General features: G+C 50.0%; 1 protein-coding gene across 5 annotated transcripts in view; it reads left to right on the top strand.

The window, feature by feature from the left end:
- The window catches only part of PACSIN2 (protein kinase C and casein kinase substrate in neurons 2), a 111,517-nt gene that overhangs the window by 2,634 nt on the left and 85,811 nt on the right, over positions 1–23,072 (top strand). Inside the window, exon 1 of one of the 5 annotated variants that reach the window (XM_074326494.1) lies at positions 12,130–12,151. The exons of the other annotated variants lie outside the window; for them this stretch is intronic. The gene's annotated coding sequence lies outside the window, so the exon portion shown is untranslated. Of the gene's footprint in view, positions 1–12,129; positions 12,152–23,072 lie in introns of those variants that run through there. 5 annotated transcript variants of the gene reach the window in all.

Genomic DNA, 23,072 nt, shown 5'->3' with positions numbered 1-23,072 from the left:
GAGGATTATGCTCTGTCTGCCGACTGGACAGAAGAATTCCGAAAGTATTCTGTGCAGGGCAACATTCTTGGCATCTGTGAGTTCCAAAGGTAGCTAACTAGCTGAGGGGCAACTGCCATCGAAGAGCACAAGTTTTGGTACTTTGATTAAAAACCCACATAAAACAACAAAAATCCCCCTTCTTTAATTATGTGTTGCCTTGCATTTATTCTCATGATTGCACATCAATCTGTTTGCTTAATAAAACAGAGCCCCACATAGTCTTTTTTTGCTTCCTAGAATAAAATATTTATTTAAAAAATTTGAAATATATTTGACATGTAACATTGTGTAAATTTGATCTTTTAAGACTTTCAATATTAAAAAACCATTTGAGTGTTTCTTGGCTCCAGGTATGAACTAGCCAGAATGAGACCATAGAAATGAATAAAATGCAGCCTCAACTCTCAAAGACCTCAGCAGGAAGCCTTAAGAAGGAAGAGGAAGGATAGAAACTTTGCTATAATATTAGAAACCACGTGTGCGGCGGCTTGTGTAACACACTGTGGCTGTATGAGCTTTACGTGACTTTCTCGTCCCTAGAAATGTGGGGCGGTAGAGTGAGGGGACATGGATGGCCTTCCCCTGACTGACCCTGAGGCCTAGGACAATCATTATCTTAGGTGTCAGTTTTCATGTTTGTACAATGAGGGGCTCAGCGGTGCTTAACCTTCTGAGAATCTGGTAAGTAGAACTCCAGCCCAGAAAGCACAGGTGTGGACGGCTTCAGAGGCGCAGACCCACATCAGCAACTCCTGGATCCGCTCACCTCTGATGTTCTGTGAGCCTATTTCCCCGGCCATCTTTGAGCTACTAATAATGAGCTGTATTTACAGAGGACACATTCCAAAGCATCTCATCTCTCATTTTTTTTGTGTCCTTAAGACTTTTCTGAATGGTGTGGGTAGTGAGAGCTGTTCTTTTTTGTGAGGAAGAAAGGGGTACCGGGCCTGGCTACCACCTTGGTAGGGTCACACAGCCCAAGGACTGCCCTGGGAGCAGAGCCGGGGCTTCTGGTTGCCAGCTTGGGTTTTTCCCACTAGGTTTTGTTTCCTAGGTGGTTGTCATTAGGAGTTATGTTTGGCAGTGCAAATATCCCAGAATGTGTCACTTGCAGAGGAAACTATTTGTTCATCTGCTGAAAGGACTGTTTTTTGTCTGAATTTGGATCACTAAACACCTTTCTGCCAGACCTTCAAAAGGTTACTGATTTCGTTTTTATTTTTTTTCTTGCCGTTTTTTCCATAGGGACACATTTGTAGGACTTGGAGGTTTTGAGCAGACTTGTTTAATATTTATCGATAGGAGAGTACATTGAAATGATTACTTCTCAGTTGCTTAGCACTTGAGAAACTTGTGAAATAAACGTTAAGTGAAAATTCCAAATATTTGACTTGCCTCATCCAAATATGTCCTCACAGACAAGACGTTTCCTGCAGCCTGGAGGCCCCTCCCTGGGCCCAGAGCTGTTGGGTGGGTGTGAGAGCTGGGTGTGGAGTGTGCCAGTGACCATGGCTGGCCAACAGTGGCTTCCTGTGGCTTTCTGCCAGATTCTGAATATTTTAAGGACTGATTTTTTCCCAGTGTAGTGACAGCGCAGTCTCAGCTACATAAAGAGCTCATGTATGCAAATGCACACTAAGCTGAAAGCCTCACAGATGTTGGTTTATTGTTGATGAAAAGAATCATCCATCATAAAGGTGTTTCAGATCCCCAGATACAGAAATCATAGGAGGGTTCGCAGTAGGTATCACTCAAGTGCGTGCGTGCCCGTCTGTGTCCTCCTGTCATGTCACGTCTGACACCTGGAAGGAGATGGGCTGACATCATTCCCTGTCCAGGCCTGGAAAAGGGTATTTGTGCATTTCCTGACGCGTTTCTTTAGGATACCCGAGGAGGAGCAGACACGCACAGCATCACTGACACTGCGTATAAAGCCCGATGTCATGTGTCAGCTCCCCTAAGCGAGCTCCCTGGAGAGAAGAATTGGTGGAGGTATAAGGCAGTCAGTGAATTCGACATCAAGTGGTAGAAAATCAGCAAAAGTAGTAGCCTGGTCAGGAAATGAGGCGATCGGAGGGCGAGGCCCAGGGCGAAGTGTAAGCTCGGGCTGCTGCCACCGCGCAGGGAAGCACACGGTGATGCTTTGTAGCAGGGAAGCACAGGACCGGCTGTAAAGCCTCCTCCGTTAGCTCTGTGAGTGTTGATGAGCACTTACTCGGGCCGGGAAGGTTGCATCTGGAGGTCAGCCCTTCTCGTCCGCTGACCTCCAGTCTGTGCTTTAAATATTGGTCGAGGGCAGAGTTGTCAGCAGGGAGCTGAGGAATGCCTTTCTTTAGTGAGGCTGCTTTGTGAAGTATCTGCTGTTTATTTTAATTTCACTCTCAGGCTGAGAGGGTTTGGAGGGAGTGTCTGTGGGTAGGGGGAAGTGGATGAGGTGGGTTGACGGGGGCCATCCTGGCCACTGCGTGTGCAGTGCCCTGGCTGCTGGCTCCACACGCAGCTCTGTGATTTTGAGATGAAGGTGACTTGCCAACTCTAGAGGCAGCTCAGTCAGGAGGCGGGCCTAGACGCAAGCACATTTCCTGGTGACGGTAGCAAATCGGAGTGTGGACAAAGTAGAAGCGCCTGAGGGGGGCGGGTCTGGCTGCCCTCAGGACTCAGCAGAGAGTTGACCTTGAGGGAGGTGATTTTGCAATGGTTTGGCCAGACCCGCAGGCACTCTCCAGGTGGCCATGGCTGGCAGGAGAGGCCAGGCGGAGGCGCAGAGCTGTAAAGAACCGTGGGGTGCAGTGGCGAGGTGTGAGAGGAGCCACCGAGGGTGGAGGGGTGGAAGGCGGGTGGGCAGCTTCAGTGGTGTCACCTGCCTGGCACGCCGAGCTCGGGTGTGGGCCCCCCGGAGGCTGGAGTTCAATGGGAGGTGTTTCTGGGCAGCAGACAGCAGGCTGAAGCTCTGCAGAAGCGGTATCAGTGGGCAGTCAGGGATGCCGACGGGGGAGGGCGATTCAGGCGGCTCACTTTAACGCAGCTCACTAGTCTCCAGAGGCGTGAGCATTGCCGTCCATGTTCCTAGGAGGCAGTGGCCGAACACCAACAGACAGGGCTTCCGCAGGCGGCTTGCCATCAGTCTTGACTCAGTTTCTTTGCCTGCAGTTAGGTTTTTGGTTGCTCATGCAGCGGCTGCCTGGGTGCTGCTTCTCTTTCCACGTGGTTTATGTGCACAGATCATGCATTCAGTAGGTCACTTTCACTGCCATTCCTGCAGAAAAGCTGATGCTGCCGTGAGGGTAGGAAAGAGGTACCCGGGTCAGTCAGCAGCCCTGGGCTCGGGCTCTGCTCCACCATTAGGGACCTGCGGGGCCGGCCTTGGCCACATGCGCCCCCATCTCCAAAACCGGATGCTGACAGCACCTTTCTCATACGACTGAGGGAGGGCAGTGTGACGTGATGGACCTGAGACCCCACCACCCACCTGTCCCTCGCCCCTGGTCCGGCTCAGTAATTGGGGATTGCTCCAAGTGCAATGTCTCCGTCAGTGAATTTGCTAATGAAGCGAAATATACTGCCTTTAAAGTGCCCAGTGGATGTTATGTTATCCAATTCTACTGAAAATCCTTCTAAAATGTGTTATTATTTTCTCCAGCCGAGTATAGTTTGACCTCTCTTGGTGACGTGGGGTCACAGGATACTGTCAGGGGTGTTGACATGGGTGAGGCCGCTGGCCCAGTGTAGAATGCCCCCGTCCTGGCACCTACAGCCCGAGTCCTCTGCTCACCCCCTGTACGCTCCTGTCCTCTTTGCTGGGGTGCAAGCCCCAGGGTGCTCATGTCCTCTCTGAGTTTTGAGGGAGCCCTGCCACACAGAGGCCTTGCTCCCTCTGGTTGGTGAGTCTGCGACTGAGCTTTATGTCCCAGGTTATAGAAAGCCTCCCCTGTGCTGATAAGGTGTGACTTAGTGACTCTCAGCTTTGGAAGGGCACCTTGTGATGGTGACGATAACTCATAAGTAGGTGACGGAAAATACAGAGATTTGCAAGAGCAAATTCTAAGGCTGTATGGACACTGACCACATGCGGACACTATTGTTAACATAATATCCAGCAGAGTGTGAAGGTTGGAGAATTACGGAACATTTCTTGTTTTCCGAACTGTACCATGGCCCTTCTACTTTTGGAATGGATGTTGAAGTCGTAACTTGACTTTATAATGAAAATAAACACATAGGAAAGCAGCGTGGTGGCAGGCATTTGCAGTTTACCAAGAACTTCCTGTAGCCCTCATTTTGTTTCCAGAGCAGCCTTGTCGGTTTGCTCCCCTCGCCACTGTTCAGAGGAGAAGAAGAAGGGCATGGAAGGGTAGGTGGTTTTGCGTGAGGTTAGTGGGCCGGGACCCCACGCAGGCCTCAGTCCACGTCTGGACTACGGGGGCCTAGCGGGGGCCTCTGCGGTCTTCCACGCACAGAATCAACTGTGGTGGTGTTTTGAAGTTTCCTATTCCATTGAATGACATTGTATTATTATAAAGTGATGCCCGAGCCGTAGTTTGTGAACATTTTCATGTCTTAAACTACGTTTGTGTTCCATTGTACCGAATTACACTGTCGCCAACTGAGCATGCCAGGGCTGTGAGTTGTGGTCTTCAGAGGAGCCACAGAGCAGGCCTGCTCCCCGCCTGGACCTCCAAGCCCGCGATTAGTGGGTTTCGTAGCTGACTGGTTGCTGGAGGACAGAACGGGCCTGTCTGGGTGCCCTGCGTCGTGGACGTGACGCTGTTTTCATTAAGGAAGCAGTTGTGACCTCTGCCCCAGCAAAGGGTCATCAGATAAGGAGTCTGGGCAGGTGCCAGGGACGGGGTCGGGTGGGGGGGGCGGTTTCTGGGACAGGTCTCCGGGTTCGGGGGTTTCTGAGAGAGCATGCAAGAAGCTTTACATTCCTGTTCGTTTAATTCTCACACAAGACAGCGTTCACCCCCCTTTCATAGGAGTAAACCGGGGTTCTGAGAGGCGGCATGACCTTCACTGGGCTGCCGTCAGAGCCGGCCCTCAGCCTGACGCTCATTTCACTTATCTTGCTCCTCGAATAAGTGAATTCTGAGTCACTTGCCTGCAAATACAAAAATAATCTCTAAAAGTTAATCTTCTCTGCCTCTCAGAAACCAGGCAAGTTATGTGGTCTTTTCTTTTTTTTAAGTGGGGAAGGGGAACAGGACTTTATTGGGGAACAGTGTGTACTTCCAGGACTTTTTTTCCAAGTCAAGTTGTTGTCCTTTCAGTCTTAGTTGTGGAGGGCGCAGCTCGACTCCAGGTCCAGTTCCCATTGCTAGTTGCAGGGGGCACAGCCCACCATCCCTTGCGGGAGTCGAACCGGCAGCCTTCGGAGTTAGGAGCATGGAGCTCTAACCGCCTGAGCCACAGAGCCGGCCCCTGTGGTCTTTTGTTTTGTTTAAGGAAGGCTGTATGCCTGCAACTGACTTGGGTAAGAAATCTGAAAGTTTGTAATAATTTATACAGCAGGGAGATGGAGGAGGAAAGGGAGAGGCTTCTGAACAGCTGCTGCACGTGAGGCAGGGCGGTCGCAGCCCGTCCCCGTTTACCTGCCCCCCTGTGCTGCCCCCACAGCTGCCCGGGCATTCAGGGCTCCTGGCTGAGGGAGACTGTTGCCTCACCCTCCACCAGCTGCATTTGAAAGATGTCGTATGCTAATAAAAAGCAGTTTGTTGAGGGAGAAGAAATTATATTCTGTAGAGCATTGGTTTTGCACACATTTTGTAAAATTGTGAGAGGGTCACATTTTCTTGACACTGTCTATCAAATGAAGATTGTGCAAGTAAATTAGAGGTGATGTTTGTTTTTATGCTTGTGATAATTGTCACTTTTGTGTCAAAAGGCTTTTTTTTGCTTTCTTTTAGGTCTTTTACATATTGAAGGTACAACATACAAAATAGAGTTTTCTGAGTAGAGAACTCTTTTTGTCGTTTACCTCCCATTCACACGGGGATTTAGTATGTATTCAGAAGCAATAGCTGCCACCTTTGTTCCAAGCTTCAGAAGGAGTAAGAGGTGCGTTAGCTCTGTCCTCGTCTGAGGTGATGAGTCTGACACGAGGCACTGCAGGCCGTGAGAGCCAAGGTCACGCAGGTTGTAGCCAGGGGACAGGCTTTGAAGCCCCCCTGACCACACGTGCCCGGCTCCATTTCACTGAGTGACGTTATTCCCACTGTGTTATTCAGATTTACTTAAATATTCTGTCATATTTCATATTTTTACCATTGTCTCTAAAAAGATGTAATGGTTGCATAATCCTGTAATGAGGTTAAAACAGTCCCCTAATGCTGGACATTTTAGGTTATTTCCACTTTTTTTGCTATTGTAGATGTATTTGCAGTTTATAATTTCATTTTTCAGCTGTGTCACTAGTTCCTGGGGATGAAGTCCCAGAAATAGAAGATGAAAGGAGTGCACGTCTTAGAGGGTTTTGAAAACCTGCTCTGTCCTTGCGGGTTTATTTTTCTGATATTTATGGGTGAAAATGTTGAGGGATTCTGTCTCTAAGATGCCTTGGCCTTTGGAGCTTCCAAGTATCTGTGAGATAAGAAACTTTTGTGAGAGTTTCTTAAATGAGTCACTTTTCCTTCCAGAGTTTCTGGATATCATTTTACTTGAATTAGATGCTTTACTTTTATAAGCAAGAAACAGCCTTTGCAGAAGTCCTTCCTACTTTCCTTATTCCTCACCTGAGCTTGAATTCTCCACTCCCAGGGTGGTCAGGGTTTGTGGCTGCGTGCCTTCCTCGCTCATGCCTTCCTCGCTCAATCACGTGTACTCTGAACACAGTATCTCTTAGAACGCGTTCTTGTTTTCTGTACTTGCAATCTGAATAGTGGGAAAGACTATGCAAAGTTGTTTCCCGGGTCATTCATATGTCAGGACGACTGGGGGCTCTTGGGATGCCCCTGCTTTTGCCTGAGTCCCCTGTAGGTAGAGGCTGCTCTCATGGAAGGTCCTACCTTTCCCCAAAAATAAGACCAGGTCTTATATTAAGGTTTGCTCCAAAAGACGCATTAGGGCTTATGTTCAGGGGATGTCATCCTGAAAAATCACGCTAGGGCTTATTTTCCAGTGAGGTCTTATTTTCGGGGAAACACGGTACTCTGTTCATTGCTAGACAGACATCTCAGAGAACATACTGGGAGGTTTATAGTGGCGCTCACTCGCCTTGGTTTTGTTTGTTTGTCTTACTGTTCTGAAGTCACGGTGCCCTTCCCTGTGTTCTTTCATGGCTTGGTTTCCGTTTTCACCTTCCACCGCCCCTGAGGCATTCACCCTCAGACCGAGTGGAGTCCTTTTCCTGGTGGCTGATTTTCCAGGGTCTGCAAAGGAAAACGTGCTTAGCGGGGTCAAGGGGGAGCCCCCAGGCAGAGAGCAGTGGCTGACCTCAGCTCTCTCTCACCCTTGGGTTCCTGCCCTTGAATTCCAGCCATTTCTTCTTTATGGCCCCCCTTCGCCCCCCACTGGGGCTGCTTCCCCTGTAGTTCTCTGGCCTCACCATAGACAAAAACTCTTTTCTTGGTTCCTCTTATCCTAGCTAAGAAAGGCTGACGTTCACGACAAAGCAGAAGGCATTACTACATAGTAAGGTGGAAATAATCACAACACAGAAGTATAACAAGAGTGTTGTTTCCCAGGTGCAATGGGGTTTGGTGCCAGCACTGCAGGGCCAGGCTAACTGCGGGCGCTGCCCAGCTTCCTGCTCCTCTTCACTCGGGTTTACTCTGCCAGTAAATCCAAGTTTTACAGTAATGCTTTGCTCTGTGCTTGGCATTCTGTGTTTTTATCACAAGCATGGAAACTGTACTTTGCCCTGGTTTCCTCAGATGCCGAAACATGTCTAGGTTGGCTGTTGCCTAGGCAACTGGCTGAGCTGTTGGTTGTGTGTGTGGTGAAGGCTCTGGCAGGGGCTGGACAGAGGCCCCAAGTCATCCTGCGGCTTCTCAGCCAAGCTGGATGGTAACTACCAAGCCGCAGAGGCACAGGCTCTCGGCTTCCACTTGGACAGAACGGCTGGGACTGGATCTCCGGAGAGCGACGCTGTGTCGCCTTGGATGGAACCCACTGACGTAGCTTGTGAATTCCAGACTGCTCTCATTGTGTTATCTTTAGAGCTGCTTTTATTTCCTTGTAGGTTTCTTTCTTTCCTTTCTGCTCTTGCAGGTGTGGGTCTGGAGTTGCCCTGTGCTGCCGGCGTGTGCAGGACTCAGGACGGACGAGCGTTGCAGGCTGATCGTCTGGGCTTGAATCCCTGCACTGCAGTTTATTGGGGGCCAGTTTCCGTGTCTTTCTGCACCCCACTTTCCTCACCTCTAAAATGGGGATACGGGTTGTGGTGAGGACTGGTTGAGGGATGATGTGCGCCACCTGTGGGACAGGGTGACCCCTCAGAGCCCACTGAGGACAGCCGTCGGTGTGGCTCCGAGCCTCCCGCCGTCCTGCCACGTGCCGCTTCGCTGCCTGCTTCACAGCTGAGGAAACAGGCTCCCAGGGGCTTAGTGACTCCTCAGACCCCATCTGCCTTCCATGCATTGGTGGTCCCCATGGGGACCCTGGTTCTCCAGGGTGCTCGGGGGTGATTGTAAAGGGACTCTGCTCAGTCAGGGCTCTGTCCACCAGGCATAGTCTGTGGACGGCATTTTCCCTGGCCCTGTACACACACACACACACACCATTTATATGTTACGTGTGTAAATGACGCAGTACTCATGATGAAGAAAATACCATGCATTTTAAAACGTGTGTGTATAGTTAGCCTTTTGTCATCTTGATTTCCTCAGTCATTGAATGTTGAAAGTACTATCGTCTGGGGAACTGGGGACCTTGTTGATCTTAAAAAGGGTCTTTTATGTGGGGAGAGATCAGTAGATGTTTATTGCTGACCGTTTCCTGCCCCATGTATGTCTTTCTGTCTGTCCAGCATCACAGATCAGGGCATGTTGAGGAGATGGAGTCCACAGTGTGGCTGGGCTGCGTTGTGAACTGGGAGCAGGGTTGGGAGCTCAGAATCCATGGCAGCTTCAAACAGGCGGAGTGTCGTGGGCACCGAGAAGGTCCTCACGTCCCTGGGGCCTCGAGGCATTCTGCTGGGTCCTCGGTTCTCTGGAAGCATCGATTCTGGCTCACCCTCACCTGTCTCTCCTACGGGCCCTTCATGGTACAGTGACAAGTCCTGCTCCCCCCCTAACCTGGGGCTCTAGTTGGAAAGGACATTCCCGAATCCAAACAGCAGACTTAAAGGCTGGGCCTGCCCATGGCTCAGCCGGTGAGAACCTTTCATCTTCTAGGAGAGCTCTTCTCTTTGTTCGATTTTGCTCTACTCACTGCCCTTCTCACCTGACCTTGGTCACTGGTGTCCTGAGACACGTGGGTGGAACCCAGCAATGTTTTTTGACCTGTGTTTGGGTCTCAGATCTCCTTCAGAATTTCATGGAAATAGATTCTCCCCCGCCAAAATGGATGCAAACGATTTTGCATGCAACTCTGGTGGGTTCATACATCCCCATTCACTTTGTCAACAAATATTTGAATGGTGTGTGTCAGGCACAGTTCTAGGCAGTGAGTTATAGGAGGGAAGCAATAGACCAAGATCTCACGTTCTCAACAGCGTGTGGTTCACGACCCCAGGAAGCCAGCGTCAGTGGGCGGAGCTTGCAGGCCTTGTCCACCTGCGCGGGCGAGGCTCCCTGCCCTCCTCTCCGTTCCCTTCCAGCTTTCTCCTTCTTGAACAGGCTTTGACTTCACCGTCATTGTCATAATGATTTTTAAGTATTTAATATTTACTGAGGCCTCTTGTATCCAGGAGCCATCCTGTTCCATGCACAATGACACTTATGACAGCTTTGTTTTGCGGGTGGCAGGCTGGGCGTGAGAGGTGCGGTGACAGGCCTCGTAGCTGGGCAGTGGGTGTGTGCCGTGGGTCAGTGTGCCGCTTAGTGTTGTGGAATTGAGCAAGCCAGGCCTCAGGACATCATCAGAAACGCCAACAACAAATTAAATGTGGTGACCATGTGGTCCTGGCCCATCTCCATCCTCTGACTGGTTCTCCAGCCGTCGGAAATTGAAGCTTCACATGCCAGTCACATCGAATTGCCTTGTCAAGGAGGGAAACATGAATGGAACGTGCTTTCAGGGTGGTAGACATTATGGACACTCGAAGTTACCAAATACATGTATTTACTGTCAGCAGAATTGCATAATCCCATCCTCAGTCCCAAACAGTTGCCTCGCGAATGACATTTGAAATGTACATCATTTAGGACTTGGCTGATGAGCTTTATATGCACAGCCCCCCCCCCCCACCAGACAGTTGTTTTCTTGCTTTAAGTTTTCAGGTACTGCCCAATGGACAGAGTAACATTCTGAAAAGATGCTTTAAAAAAATCTTTGTATCCTCTGTAGAGGGTGGAATGAACCAGCATTTGTGATCTTGACTCAGCCCCTAACATAACAGAATCATTATTCTGACTGGAAGTTTGCAAGCTGGCACCCTGCTGGCATCGACAGCTGCTAGTTCCTTAAATATTTACATTTAATAAGTTTATAGCTCTGCTGCTTTCTCTGCTTCCTTCTACGGCTTGCCACGACTTCATATGAAACACAAAACTGCGCCTTTGGGGTTATTTGGAAATATGACTAAATGACAGGGTTCGGCTTTTCCACGCCAACTCCATGTGGAGGAACGGGTGCTGTGTGCTGGGCTCAGTGTCCATGAAATGTGCGCTGCCTGGTCTTGGCAGCGGAACGTTCTCCTTAATTATGTGACCAAGGGACCGTGGTTGGAAGCCAAGGCCTGAGAGAGTCAGGGAGGCTTTCCGAATGGAGTTTCCAGTCTGAAGGGCGAGGCAGTGTTGGGGGTGTCCAGCTTTGAACCCAGTAAGGTGGAGATTGGGTGGCTGACCCACCAGAGAGCGCCTGTAGGACTTCTGAGTGCGGTGGGGAGGGGAGAGGCAGCTGTGTGGCTTCTTTTCTTGGCTGCAGGGCTGTGGCACTGCGGGTGGCTGTGCCCCATGGGACTCCTGCCCTGGGCCCTCTGCCAACATGACCCTTCCTCCGGGTGAGGAGTCTGAGAGGCCAAGGTTGTGCCTACTTGAAACCTGTGCCCCCCATGGACCCTGCATGGGGACAGAGACCCCAGAATTCCCGTCCCAGTAACCCCCAGTCAACTCCCAAGACCTGCCTGAGCCTCTTCCCTGGCTGCTTCCCACTCCGGTGGACTGTCACCGTGTGCACACGCTTCTGACTGAGATGTGGCCTCACAGTGGCTGTGTGTGGGGCGTGTGTGTGGATGGAGCTGGGGTGTCCCTGTGAGTGCACGTGCAGGGCACTGCTCAGGATTCCTTGTATATTTGGTGTCTCGAAATAACAGCCCGCGCTTACTTATTGAGTGTGCTTGTCGTCCGTTGTGTCCGTCCCCCCCCCCCCCTCCCCGCTGCTCCTGGCACCCTGCAGAGTTTGGAGGTGTCCCTCTGGGTCTGACAGCTGGGGCTTGGGGAGGTGGGTTCCAGAGCAGACCTGGCCCCTGCTCAGCTGTTCTCACCACTAAAGCAGCCACGCGGGGAGGGGGAGGGAGGACCACGTGACGAGCACGGTGTCTTTTTACCCAGTCTCCTGGTAGGGCTTGGCTGCTGAGGTTTTTGGGATTTTGTTAGCATCTGGCACAATATCACAAGGACTCCAGTCTGTATCGTGGTCTTTTTCAGAGCTCATGTTTTATTTTCGCTTTAGCCTGGAAGATTCCCAGCGAACAGTTTTAACGTTGATATACGAAACTTTTCCTGCAGCAAAGCACAGATACTCTGGCTCCGAGGTAAACAGCTCTTCAGGTCCCTTCTTTAGCGGCAGGCAGTGCTCCAGGTACATTGTCCTTGTGACTTGTCCTTCAGGAGGGGAGGGACGTGGTGTCTCGGCGTCCCACAGTACACATGACAGTCCGGCGCTGCTGGAGCTGGGTGCTGCCTCTGCAGGAGTAACTGCAGGTTGGAAATGGAGACAGCAGGGGAAGTGTCCCCAGCCCAGAGCGTCATCGAAGCTGCTCTGAAATGGTGTCCTCACCAATGTGAGAAAAGTAAGGACAGCGTAATTTTTATGTTAAGGTTAGAAACCGCCTTTTCTTGGGAAGGGCTCGCTTTTAGTATAAAATTGTGACCTCTGTATCTTTTAGTTTTAAAATGTCCTTTCTTGTAGTGTTGGCGATAAGAGTTGGTAGTTTTTAAAGAGTAGTCTTACTTGACAGAATAAAAACCTTGCGGCCTTATATAGTTTTCCTCCAAACTTTCAAACAGTTTTGCTGAGTATAATTAACAGTCAATAAGTTGCACATATTTAAAATGTACAATTTGATAAGTTTTATTGTCGTACGAATATGCCCGTTAAACCATCACCACAGTCAAGATAATGAACATACACATTCCTCACACCCAGAGTTCCCGGGGCTACTTTCTATCCTTTCTGCCTGCCCGTCCTCCCTCCCAGGCAACTGCTGGTCTGCTTTCTGTCACTGGAGGTTAGTTTGAGTTTTCTAGAATTTTACATAAATGGAATCATCCAGTGTATACTCTTCTTAGTCTGGCTTTTTCACTCAGCAGTATTATTTCAAGATTCCTCCATGCTGCACTATATATCAGTATTTCATTCTTTTTACTCCAGTGTGTGGATATGCCACACACACACACACACACACACACACACACACACACACATGCAGTTTGTTTATCCTTCACCTACTGATGGACATTTAGGCTGTTTGTCATTTGGGGCTGTTGCAAAGAAAGCTGTTGTAACATTTGTGTACCAGTCTTTGCAGAGACATGTGCTTTCCATTTCTCTTGAGTAAACACTGGAGTGGAGTGACGGGATGACATACAGGGCAGAGTTTGTTTTCAGTGCTGAACGTCCTGCCTTCCCACCAACAAGCAGCCTGGGAGAATTCTAGTTCCTCTGCAGCCTCACCAACACTTGGTATGGTCAGTGTTTTGAACTTTTGCTGTTCTGGTAGGTCTGTAGTAGTGGTTTCATCTGTATTTCCCTCATGACTAATGATATGGAACATCCTTTCACGTGCTTATTTGCTGTCTGTATATCTTCCTTGGTGAACTAGCTATTCAGATCATTTTCCTGTTTAAAAACTCGGGTTATTTTATTACAGATGCTCCTTGACTTATGATGGGTTTATGTCCCAATAAACCCGTCATAAGTTGAAAACATCTTAAGTCGAAATGCATTTCATGCACCTGACCTACTGAACATTGTAGCTTAACCCACCTGGCCTGCCTTAAACGGCTCAGACACTTCATTAGCCTGCGGCTGGGCAAACCCTCCAACACAGTGAAGACGCTGTAGAGTATCAGTTGTTTACCCTCATGGTCGCACAGGAGAGTGGGGGCTGTGGCCACTGCCCAGCATCAGGAGAGAGGGTATCACTAGCCAGGGAAAAAGATCAAAATTCAAAAGTCGAGGTTTGGTTTCTACTGTATGTGAGTCGCCTTCACACTATGGTAAAGGTGAAAAGCTGTTAAGTCGAACCATCGTAAGGTGAGGACCATCTGTACTTAGTGTTGAGATTTCTTTACATATTCTGGATGTAAGGCCTTTATCAAATACATGATTTGCAAATATTTTCTCTCAGTCTGTAGCTTGTCTTTTCATTCTCTTCACACTGCTCTCTGAAGAGCAGAAGTTTAAAAAATTTGATGGTCTGTTTGTTCTTCTATGGTTTGTGCTTTTTTGGTTGGTTGCCATAGCTAAAATCTTTGCTTAATCCAAAGTCACAAATGTTTTCTCACAGAAGTTTTATAGTTTTAGGCTCTATATCTAGGTCTACGATCCATTTTATTTTTTGTGTATGGTGTAAGGTTTGGATTGAAGTATATATTTTTTGTCTGTGGATACCCAATGGTTTCAGCATTATTTGTTGAAAAGTCCCCCAAATTTTGGGGGAAATTTTTTAGTTAGTGAAATCCAAAGGTCTGGGAATGATGGTTCTAAGCGCACAGAGCTCCTGCGTCATGACTGTTTTCTGTTCTCATCAGCTTTTATACAGCCTGGCGCTTTCCTTACTTCACGTGTGTCTTAAGCCTCTTGGGAGCAGAGGTGCTGCCACTGAGCAGCGTGTGAGGAAGGGGCTGGCAGATGCCGGCTGAGATTCCATGTGGTCGGTCCCTCTACTCTGGGCCTTTCAGGACTTTCTGGTGGGTGGGTTCTGGGCAGTGTCTCATTTCTAGAGGTTCCTGTGGAAGCCTGCCAGGTACAGAGGTGAGGGGACAGTAAGCCTTCTGTGCCTGGCTGGGTGGGGTGCGGGCCTGGCTGGGGATGTACCGCAGCGGAGGAAGGTGGGAGGCGCCCTTGCCATCTGGGTGGGCGGGCAGCCGTGTGCCCTGCCCTCTGACAGAGGAAACATGGCTCTACTCTGGGCTCCGGGTCCCCCTCTGGCCAGCTTTGTCCCCGTGTGCGGGGTATGGGTGCTCACTCTTTTTGCCCTTCAGTCACAGAGGGGTTGGAGCAGCTCTGCCTTTGTACCACCGCACAGCCGCTTCACAGAGGCGGTAATGTGTTTGCCTGTGTTGGACGTGTGGGCAGTTGACCTTGACCCATATGCGGCTGGTACGGCGGGTACTAGCACTGCTCATACCGTCACCGGCACCTAACAGCAAGGGAGCGTTTCCTTTGCTCTAAGCCCTTCAGATGTTACCCATTCAGTCCTCACAACAACCCTGTGGGGTGGCTGCCGCCCATTTTACAGATGAGGAAATGGAGGCTCTGAGAAGGCAGATGTAAGGTCTTTGGGCCATGCTTTCCATTTCTGAATGTTGGAGGAGAGACTTGGTTTAACATTTTTCATTAACTCTTATGAACCAAAATAGGAGCAGGTGAGGTGGCTGCCGCCTTTTCCTTAGTAGTAGAGGGGGGGTTGGTGACCTCCAATGTGACCAGATTGAAATTGTCTACTGGCTCCCTTTGGCCATCGCAATAAAATCCAAACTTGTGGTCTGGCCCCCTCTTACCTGTTTAACCTCACCTGTTACTACACTTGCATTTTCCCTCCCCAAATGTGCTTTCCCAGGCTGTAAATGCCCTTCTCCCATCTTTGCTAAACTTCTACTCGTCCTTCAAAACCCAACTCTAGTTTCGCCCCGGTGCCCCACTCCCCCCACAGCATCCTTCCCCTGGGCCTGCAGAGTGCAAGGTCCACACCTGCCCGCGCGGTCATGTAAGGTGTGACTGGCTGACAACCTGCTCTTCCTCTCCCACTGGGCTGGGAGGAGGGAGGTGGAGGGCAGGGCCTGCCTTTATATTGGAATGTACAGTTCTTAGCTCTCTGCTGGCATCCGATAGACAGGCAGACATTTGTGGGATGAACCCATGTGGCAGGGATGATGGGGGAACCCACAGGGAAGACGGGGGGCCCTCAGGGAAGATGGGGGTCCTCAGGGATGACGGGGGGCCCTCAGTTCTCAGGTTGTCCGTTTGTGTTCGCCCATGACTCCAGGCACCAGGGCTTCATGAGGAAAGGAATGGTGGTGTATTTAAAAAGCATCAGTCAGTGGTTCCTTTACATCCTGCGTGAGACGCACATTGACCTTTTTGTCCTCTGAGAATGAGGTTTTTGTTGTGTTAAAAAACCTACTATTTCTTTGAGTGTCTTTTAGATCACAGATTTAAGTTTCTACAGTTCCCCCCCCCCCAAAGTGTGTGATGCCGTTGTAATTTTTATGGTAAGCTAATAAATAATTTGAGTTTTTGGAAATGTTTGAAATGTTGGGGCCAGCATAGATTAGAATGAATCAAGTGTAGTTTGGTGTCTCTTATGGAAAGAGAAGGAAGTGTGGGGAGATGTTAACAGCGCTGTTTAGTACAGAGAGCTATTTAGGAACATTTTGCTGCGTTTCACGGTGGGCCATGTGCTGTAACAAGGTTTTACTCCTGAGCTGCTGTAGCTCAAGGAACATTTAGACTTTTGCCCGATGGACCCTGAGGCCGGACTCTTCTGGGCTGTTGGGACATGGACCTTTGCATTAGATTTTCAGTTCATTGCACAGTTTTTCCCTTTAAATTACTAGGAGTCAGGATTATTCGATCTCACCTGCCTACCTTTACAGAGAAGCAGGGAGGGGAACTACGCAGAAGGTTGAGTTGCGTCTTTATGAAAATGAGTTGGAGTTTTATGTGCTTGTGGTCCTGCCTTGGCACACGCCTCACTTCTTACCGTGATGCCAGTGGGGGGGTGTAGTGGCTGTTCCCGAACTCCAGAGTGGGTGGCCAGTGAGGTCCCTGAGGGGAAGAGCCGGCTCTGTTTAGGGGTGTCCTGGGGCGGCGTGACATGGAGTTGTCTGTGGAGAGCTACTCAGCCCATCGGGTAACAGTCGTGACCAATGTCCCAGCACCTACTGTGTGGCAGGCTCTTAACATACATGACATCCAGCTCAGCGTAGTGTGGCAAGCTAACACTGTCCCCACCTATTTATGTGTAAAGGAAACAGGCTCAGACAAGTAAAGATACTTGTTCAGGGTCACACAGCCAGTACGTGCAGAGCTGGGACTTGAAACGGGCTGTCTCTGGCTTGGTCTTTCAGCTGTACCGTGGGGCTGGTGGGTCCACCCCACCCTTGAGCTCCTTGGCGCAGCGCCATCTCTCAGTGTCCAGTGTCTGTGCCAGGCTGAGCGCTTGGCCTCCGCTCACACACAGCTCTGCCCTGGGGTGTCAGTGGCGATGGCTGTCCTGTGTTCCTCACATGCTGTGAGGTGTACAGCTCCGGCCTGGTCTGTGGGGGTAGAGGGGTAGACACACCCCAGGCGCGGGGAATGTCTCATTGACTGAGTCCCGAGGCAGTGGGGGACTCCACCGCTGTCAGCTGGTGTGAGGGCAGAGTGCTGTGGGTGCAGCCGGGGTCGGTAGTCAGGGAAGGCTTCGTGGAAGAAGAGCAGATGGTGTATCTCCGTGTGCGTATCCTTTACATCCAGTAAAATTCACTCAAGAAGTGTGGTTCTCAGGGAGTGGGCGTCAACAAAGGTTTTGAAGCAGAAGAATAAGGTGAGATCAGAACTGGGTTTCTGGAAGGTTTTCTGGAACGGATAGAAAAGGATAGAGCTTCGTTGGTAGAGAGGCAAGTGTTTGATGCAATAGCAGCTGCCCCTTCTTAGGGCTCTTGCATATGCGGTTCCCACTGCCTGCACTTTGCTGCGAGGCCGAGAGGCTGCTTCTCTCGCTCAGGTCACAGCACCAGCGCTGCCTCCCCGCGGGCCTCCCCTGGGGCGCAGTGTGATGGTGCTTCTGCCCCCCCCCCCCACCCGCCCCGTCTGTGCTGTAGTCTGGAGTCATAGTCTGAAGGCGCCGTGCCCCACACGGAGCTTGGTGTGTGTTCCCTCCGTCCCTCAGTTAGACTGTCACCGTCTCGGGAGCAGAGGCCCGCCCGTCTCCTGCCCTCTCGGAACAGTGCCGGGCTCTGCAAGGCCCCGATGAACCTGTGAAAGAACAGTTGGGGTTTCAGATCCGAGATGCCAGGGGCATCCGAGCTGGGCTGTGGGTAGCACAGCTGGAAAGGGGAGAGGGGAGCCAGGGTCATTCTTTTTTCTTTCATTTGACCAGAAGAATGCTGCCTTGGTTTACACTTGTGATGTTTCAGCTGGGTGGCTGCTGCTCTTTCCTGAGTAGCTGGGATGTTTGCCGGACGTGCCGACCACTCTGCGGCTGCATGCGGCTTACAGCGCAGCGTCCTTTTGCTTAGTTTGGATTGCTTTTGCTTTTCTGCTGGGCCAGTTCTCGTTTGCTGGCTGTCATTGCCCTCTTTTAAGTCTCCCAGTGTAGCTCCCGGTCTTCCTCTTCATGTTTCTCCCTTGTCTAATGCTTGCTTTTTCTGTATTAATTCTGGAAAAAGACAAATCAACTTCGGTTGCTTGACCAAGCCTGCAGAGCAAGGGAATTGTTGATTTTGAAATGGAAGCGTGAGCTTTCTGACCCTGGACATTTGCGGGGGGCCAGACCCCGAGGCCCAGTCAAGATGACCTTGCTGTGTCCTCTGTGTGGGTGGTGTGGGCCTTGAAGACAGGCAGCCAGTGGCGCTATATGGACCCATGATAGACGTCAGTCAGGGGAGGGTATGGTGGGGGTGGAGACGGGGGGAATTGGCTGTGGAATGAGGCGAGAATGTGGGTTTGCTCAGTGACTTCTCGGTGGAGGCACTTGTCACATTTCCAGGTCTTTTCCACATTTGACCCCTTCCTCCAGAATAGGATGCAGAGACAGGCACAGGTTAAAACCAGCTGAAGCTGGATGATAAACTCTGTGTGTGTGTGTGTGTGTGGCGGGGGGGGTGGGGTGGGCAGTGGGAGCAAACAGAAGGGCTGTTCATTGTGCTGTTCTCTTTCCCAGGTGGGCCCTTCTGAGGGGTTGGCTGAGGGCTGGTGGATAGTGTGGCTGGTTGGGGGTGCTGGGTAGTAAAGGGTGACCCTGCTGAGCCCTAGAACTGGGTCTGGACGTAGAAGGGAGGTGAAGCCGGGGAGGCGGGGACCATCTCGGGGCCTCCAAGTGCTTCCTTCTGTGGCCCAGAGCGGGGCGTGTGGAGCGATCAGGAGTGACTGGGGGTGAGCACCCCGTCCTTAGATGTGCGCAGCTGAGAGGAGGCCTCTCTTTGGTCACAGCACCCCACACACTTCTTGGTCTCAGTTTTTTTATAGGAAACAGCCACTCTCTGACCTTTGGTCACCAAACAGAACAAATCAACCAACATATATTCGCCTCTAGGGTTTAATTTAGAATAAGGAAAACAAAGTATCAGCCCTGCTTTGTTTTCCAGCCACCTGCCCTCCTTGCTTTTGTTGGACCCGCAGTTGCCTCTTTGGAAGTAATCAGTCACCACCGCTTGGCTTTCCAGTGTCTTCGTTATTAAGTCGGTGGCATTGTTGTGCCAAGGGGATGGGGAGGCACCCAGCTCTGCCCCTGGTTCAGTTAGTCTTATAACCGCCACACAGGCCAAAGCTGTGCCACCTTCTGGCACAGGTGAAGGTAGAAACATTTAGTTTCCATTCCCTCTAGTTTGCTTTGCTCCTTATTCCCAGATGCTCTGCAGCGAGAGTGAAAGGAATCGTTTTTCCACCTGGAGCCATCTTTGCGTCAGGTGTAACTAAGCAGCTGTCCTGAGTCAGGCACAGGTGGTCACAGTCACCATGCTTGTGTCCCTGGCAGGTGGGTTTTCCCTTCATCCCCAGATTCAGTTTGGAGAGATGGGCCGGGGAGGTGGGAGCAGAGTTTTATTAGGTTAACGTATCAACTTCAGAGAACCTTGAGGGAAGCCTGGGGCTTTTTCTTTTAAGTTGGAAATGGAGAATTCTGAATTAGGTACTTTTCTTAATTTGTCCTGATCTTTAAGCAAATTTTATAGCTGCTCTATTTTCACTGACGGCAGGGAAGAAATCTGAGTGCCCGGCTAAGGTCTGTGCCCCACGGCCTGTGCGTAGCTCATGCAGCTGAGTTTTACACCAGTTTATTTCCCATGAGGCAACACTGTCCCCAGTACTAGACATGACAGCTGACCAGTGGTCACTCACCATTTGTCTCATGGGACAGTGACTGGCCAGCAGTCAGTTATCTAAAGAAGTTGGGTAAAGCAAGAATCATAAAAAATAATACATAGTTTAGGCATTTGATTTTTAACTTAAAAAACAACAGCAGTGTGTCTCATGGACCAATCTTTTGTTGACCTTTTATTTTACTTTGAATCTGTTGATCAGAATTGTCACTTGTTGCGTCACGTAAGCCACACCTACCATTTTTGTTCCATATTTGGGTTTTACTTGAAGCGTATTGAGAATTTAGAGGCGTGAAGCGACCTGAATTGCTAAATCCTAGATTTTTACAGAATTTTACCCAATCCTTTACACTTGTCTGACCCACACCTATGCCTACCCCTGTAATTGATTTAGGACTTTTACAAAGTTTTAAAAATTTTAGCAACTTGTAGTTTTCATAGAAACGACTGTGTACTTATGTGTGTTTCGTAGACTTATGAGTATATAGTTTGTGTGTGAGCGTATATACACATATATACATATATGTACATTTATACTTAAATGTATATATTTGTAAATACATTTGTATACTTATATGTGTAATTGGCATAAATAGATTTGGGGACAACTGTCGTTGAGCCCACTGGGCAACGCGTAGCTGTTCGCCACATGTGGTTGCTGTGCCAAGGACGTCCTTTAGTAAATTCGGCAGTGATTCTGCTGTCAGGAAGCTTCCAGCCTAGTGGGGGCAATGTCTGCGTGCCACTAACCATGACACAAGTTAAAAAGTGGCGGATGCCTTCAGAGAGCGCATGCGCTCCCAGCAGGAAAGGATCGGAACATTCATGGAAGAGCAGGAATTTGACGTGGGCCTTCGGTTTCTTTCTGTGCTTAGTTGCATGTTTTTGTGTCAGAGGTGTAACCAGAGGTAACTGTCCTTGGGCCTCAGGCGGTGCCCAGCACATCTGACCCGTTTCTGAGGTTTCCCAGTGTCGGTCTTTTGTAGAGGCACAGTCCTGACCAAGCTTCCGTATACCTGTTGTGTGCCCGGCTGCGGGGAGTGTCAAGAGGAAACAGCGTCCCCGTCACGGGTGTGTGGTCCCAAACCAGCCTGGACCTAAGAGCACGTCCTTGGAAGACGCTGGGGTGGCCTCACAAACTCAGAGGGACCCCAAATGAGCCGGGAGGGAGGACCGTTTCGAAGGGCGGGGGCATTCCCCAAAGCCCGGTTGTTGGGAACGCTGTTCCCCGGAGGAGGAATGTGTGCTGGGCAGAAGCCCCTGCAGAAAAGCTTTGCAGCATGAAAGGGGTGCTACGTTAACCCAGGGCCAGGTCGCATCCAGGAGGGAAATACAATTTTGTGTGTCTCCAGTGAGCCCACCTAAACTTCTAGAGGCTAAAAAGCACAGCACTTTATTTATAGGAACTCAAGAAATACTGTGATTCATAGGAATTCAAGAAATGTTGCCTGACTGCCTCCCGAAACCACCACGGAGGAGGCCTTCCCGAGTTCCGCCCTGTGTGGGTGGGTGAGCTCAGGTAGGAGGGAGTCACCTGGGAGCAAAGAGGCCCGGTTGCAGTCAGTCCGCTGGAGAAAAAGGACTCTGCCACCCCCTTGATCTGCAGTATTCTTTATTAGATTTCTCCAAGTTCTCAAAGTTCCCACTTATGGCATTTGTTACTATATGCTCAGGCCAAGTGAAACAAAAAGATGTATGCACAGCTAAGTGGGAATGAACGTCCGGCCCCTCACTCTGAGCTGGTGCAGCCGAGCCTTCCACAACTTTCTGCAGGCTCGCAGACCTCGGTGCTGCTCCTAATAAAAGGAATAAGATAGTGCAGGCCTCACTCAGCAGCTTGCTCTTTCACTTCCCTTTGCCTTCCACACTCCTGATCTGCAGCCCTGCCCTGCGAACAAAGACCTGCCAGCAGCGCCCTGTAGGCGAGGTGCTCACTGTCGAATGGACTGTCCTCCAGGTAGCTCGCCAGCTGCGCAGGTTTGGTAGTTACCCCAAATCGAAGTGCATCAGCCTTTTTGTAGGACGTACTTCGACCCGTGGCATATGAGGCCCAGTCAAGATGACCCCTTTTCTGGGCATTTCTCCCAGCCGCAGGTGTTGTTTTTTGCTGGGTGAAACAGTATCCTTCTTATTTTAATTTGTATTTTCCTGAGGACTAGTGAGGTTGAGCATCAGTTCACATGTTTATTGGCCGCTTGTATTTCTTCTTGAATTCTACACGCATATCCTTTGTCCATTTCTTTTACTAGGTTGTTTTTCTTTTCAGTTTTAGGCTATATATCCTTTGTTGTATGTATTGGAAACATGTCCCCCAGCTTTTGTTTCTACAGTTTGTTTTTATTTTATTTAGGCGTCTTTCCCCATTAAATTTAAACATTTTTGGTAGTCAAATGTGTGTATCTCTGTTTTATAGAGTTTAGTTTCTGTTCCATCGTGGTCTAGAGGAAACTATGGAACAATTTCCTCTGTATGTGTGTGTATGGAGATATATATTGACATATATATTTGCAACATTGCTAAATATATTTCTAAATAAATAATAATTTGAATACAGTAGTGTATTAAAAGATTAATTCTCCATGACCAAGTGAGGGTTATTCCAGAAGTGCAAGGATAGCGCAACGGGAGGAAGTGTGGCGGCCGGAGGAAGTCCTGGCGTGGCGTGTCCCGGTCCTGACACGTGTCCCGTTCCTGGCGTGTCCCGGTCCTGGCGTGTCCTGGTCCTGGCGTGGTGTGTCCCGGTTCTGGCGTGTCCCGGTCCTGGCATGGCGTGTCCTGACACATGTCCCGGTCCTGGCGTGGCATGTCCTGACACGTGTCCCGGTCCTGGCGTGGCGTGTCCCGGTCCTGGTGTGGCGTGTCCCGGTCCTGGCATGGCGTGTCCTGACACATGTCCCGGTCCTGGCGTGGCGTGTCCTGACACATGTCCCAGTCCTGGCGTGGCGTGTCCTGACACATGTCCCAGTCCTGGCGTGGCGTGTCCCGGTCCTCCCAGCTCCTCGCTCTCTGCCTTTGGCCCAATTATTCAGTCTCCCTGAGCTTTACTCTCCATCTGTAAAATGAGCAGGACAAGAATAGTGCCACCGCATAGGGTTGACGTAAGGACTAAATGGGATAATGCATGCAAAGCACTTAGAGCCGGGCTTGCTTGGCGCACGGTAAGTGCTCAGTTAATGTCATGCTTCACAATTCACTACATAAAACTAAAGGGAAAACCTTTGTTGACATATAGTAACAGATGTTTGAAAGGCATATAATAAAATTCTGCCGCTAATCCTAATAAAACTCTAAGTCAAATGGTTATAGAAGGAATCCACATAAATACAGAAATATTTACCAGAACCCTGCAACAAGCACATTACGTGGTCATTTCATTATGCCCCGGGCATGACGGGGAGGCCTGTGTGGAACACTGTTCCCCCACGTCTGTGAACCCCCAGCTGATCCTGTGGACAGGCTCGTGTG

The sequence above is a fragment of the Rhinolophus sinicus genome, linkage group LG02 (assembly GCF_036562045.2).
Source record: "Rhinolophus sinicus isolate RSC01 linkage group LG02, ASM3656204v1, whole genome shotgun sequence".
Lineage (NCBI taxonomy): Eukaryota > Metazoa > Chordata > Mammalia > Chiroptera > Rhinolophidae > Rhinolophus > Rhinolophus sinicus.
This window is presented reverse-complemented; position numbering and strand designations above follow the sequence as displayed.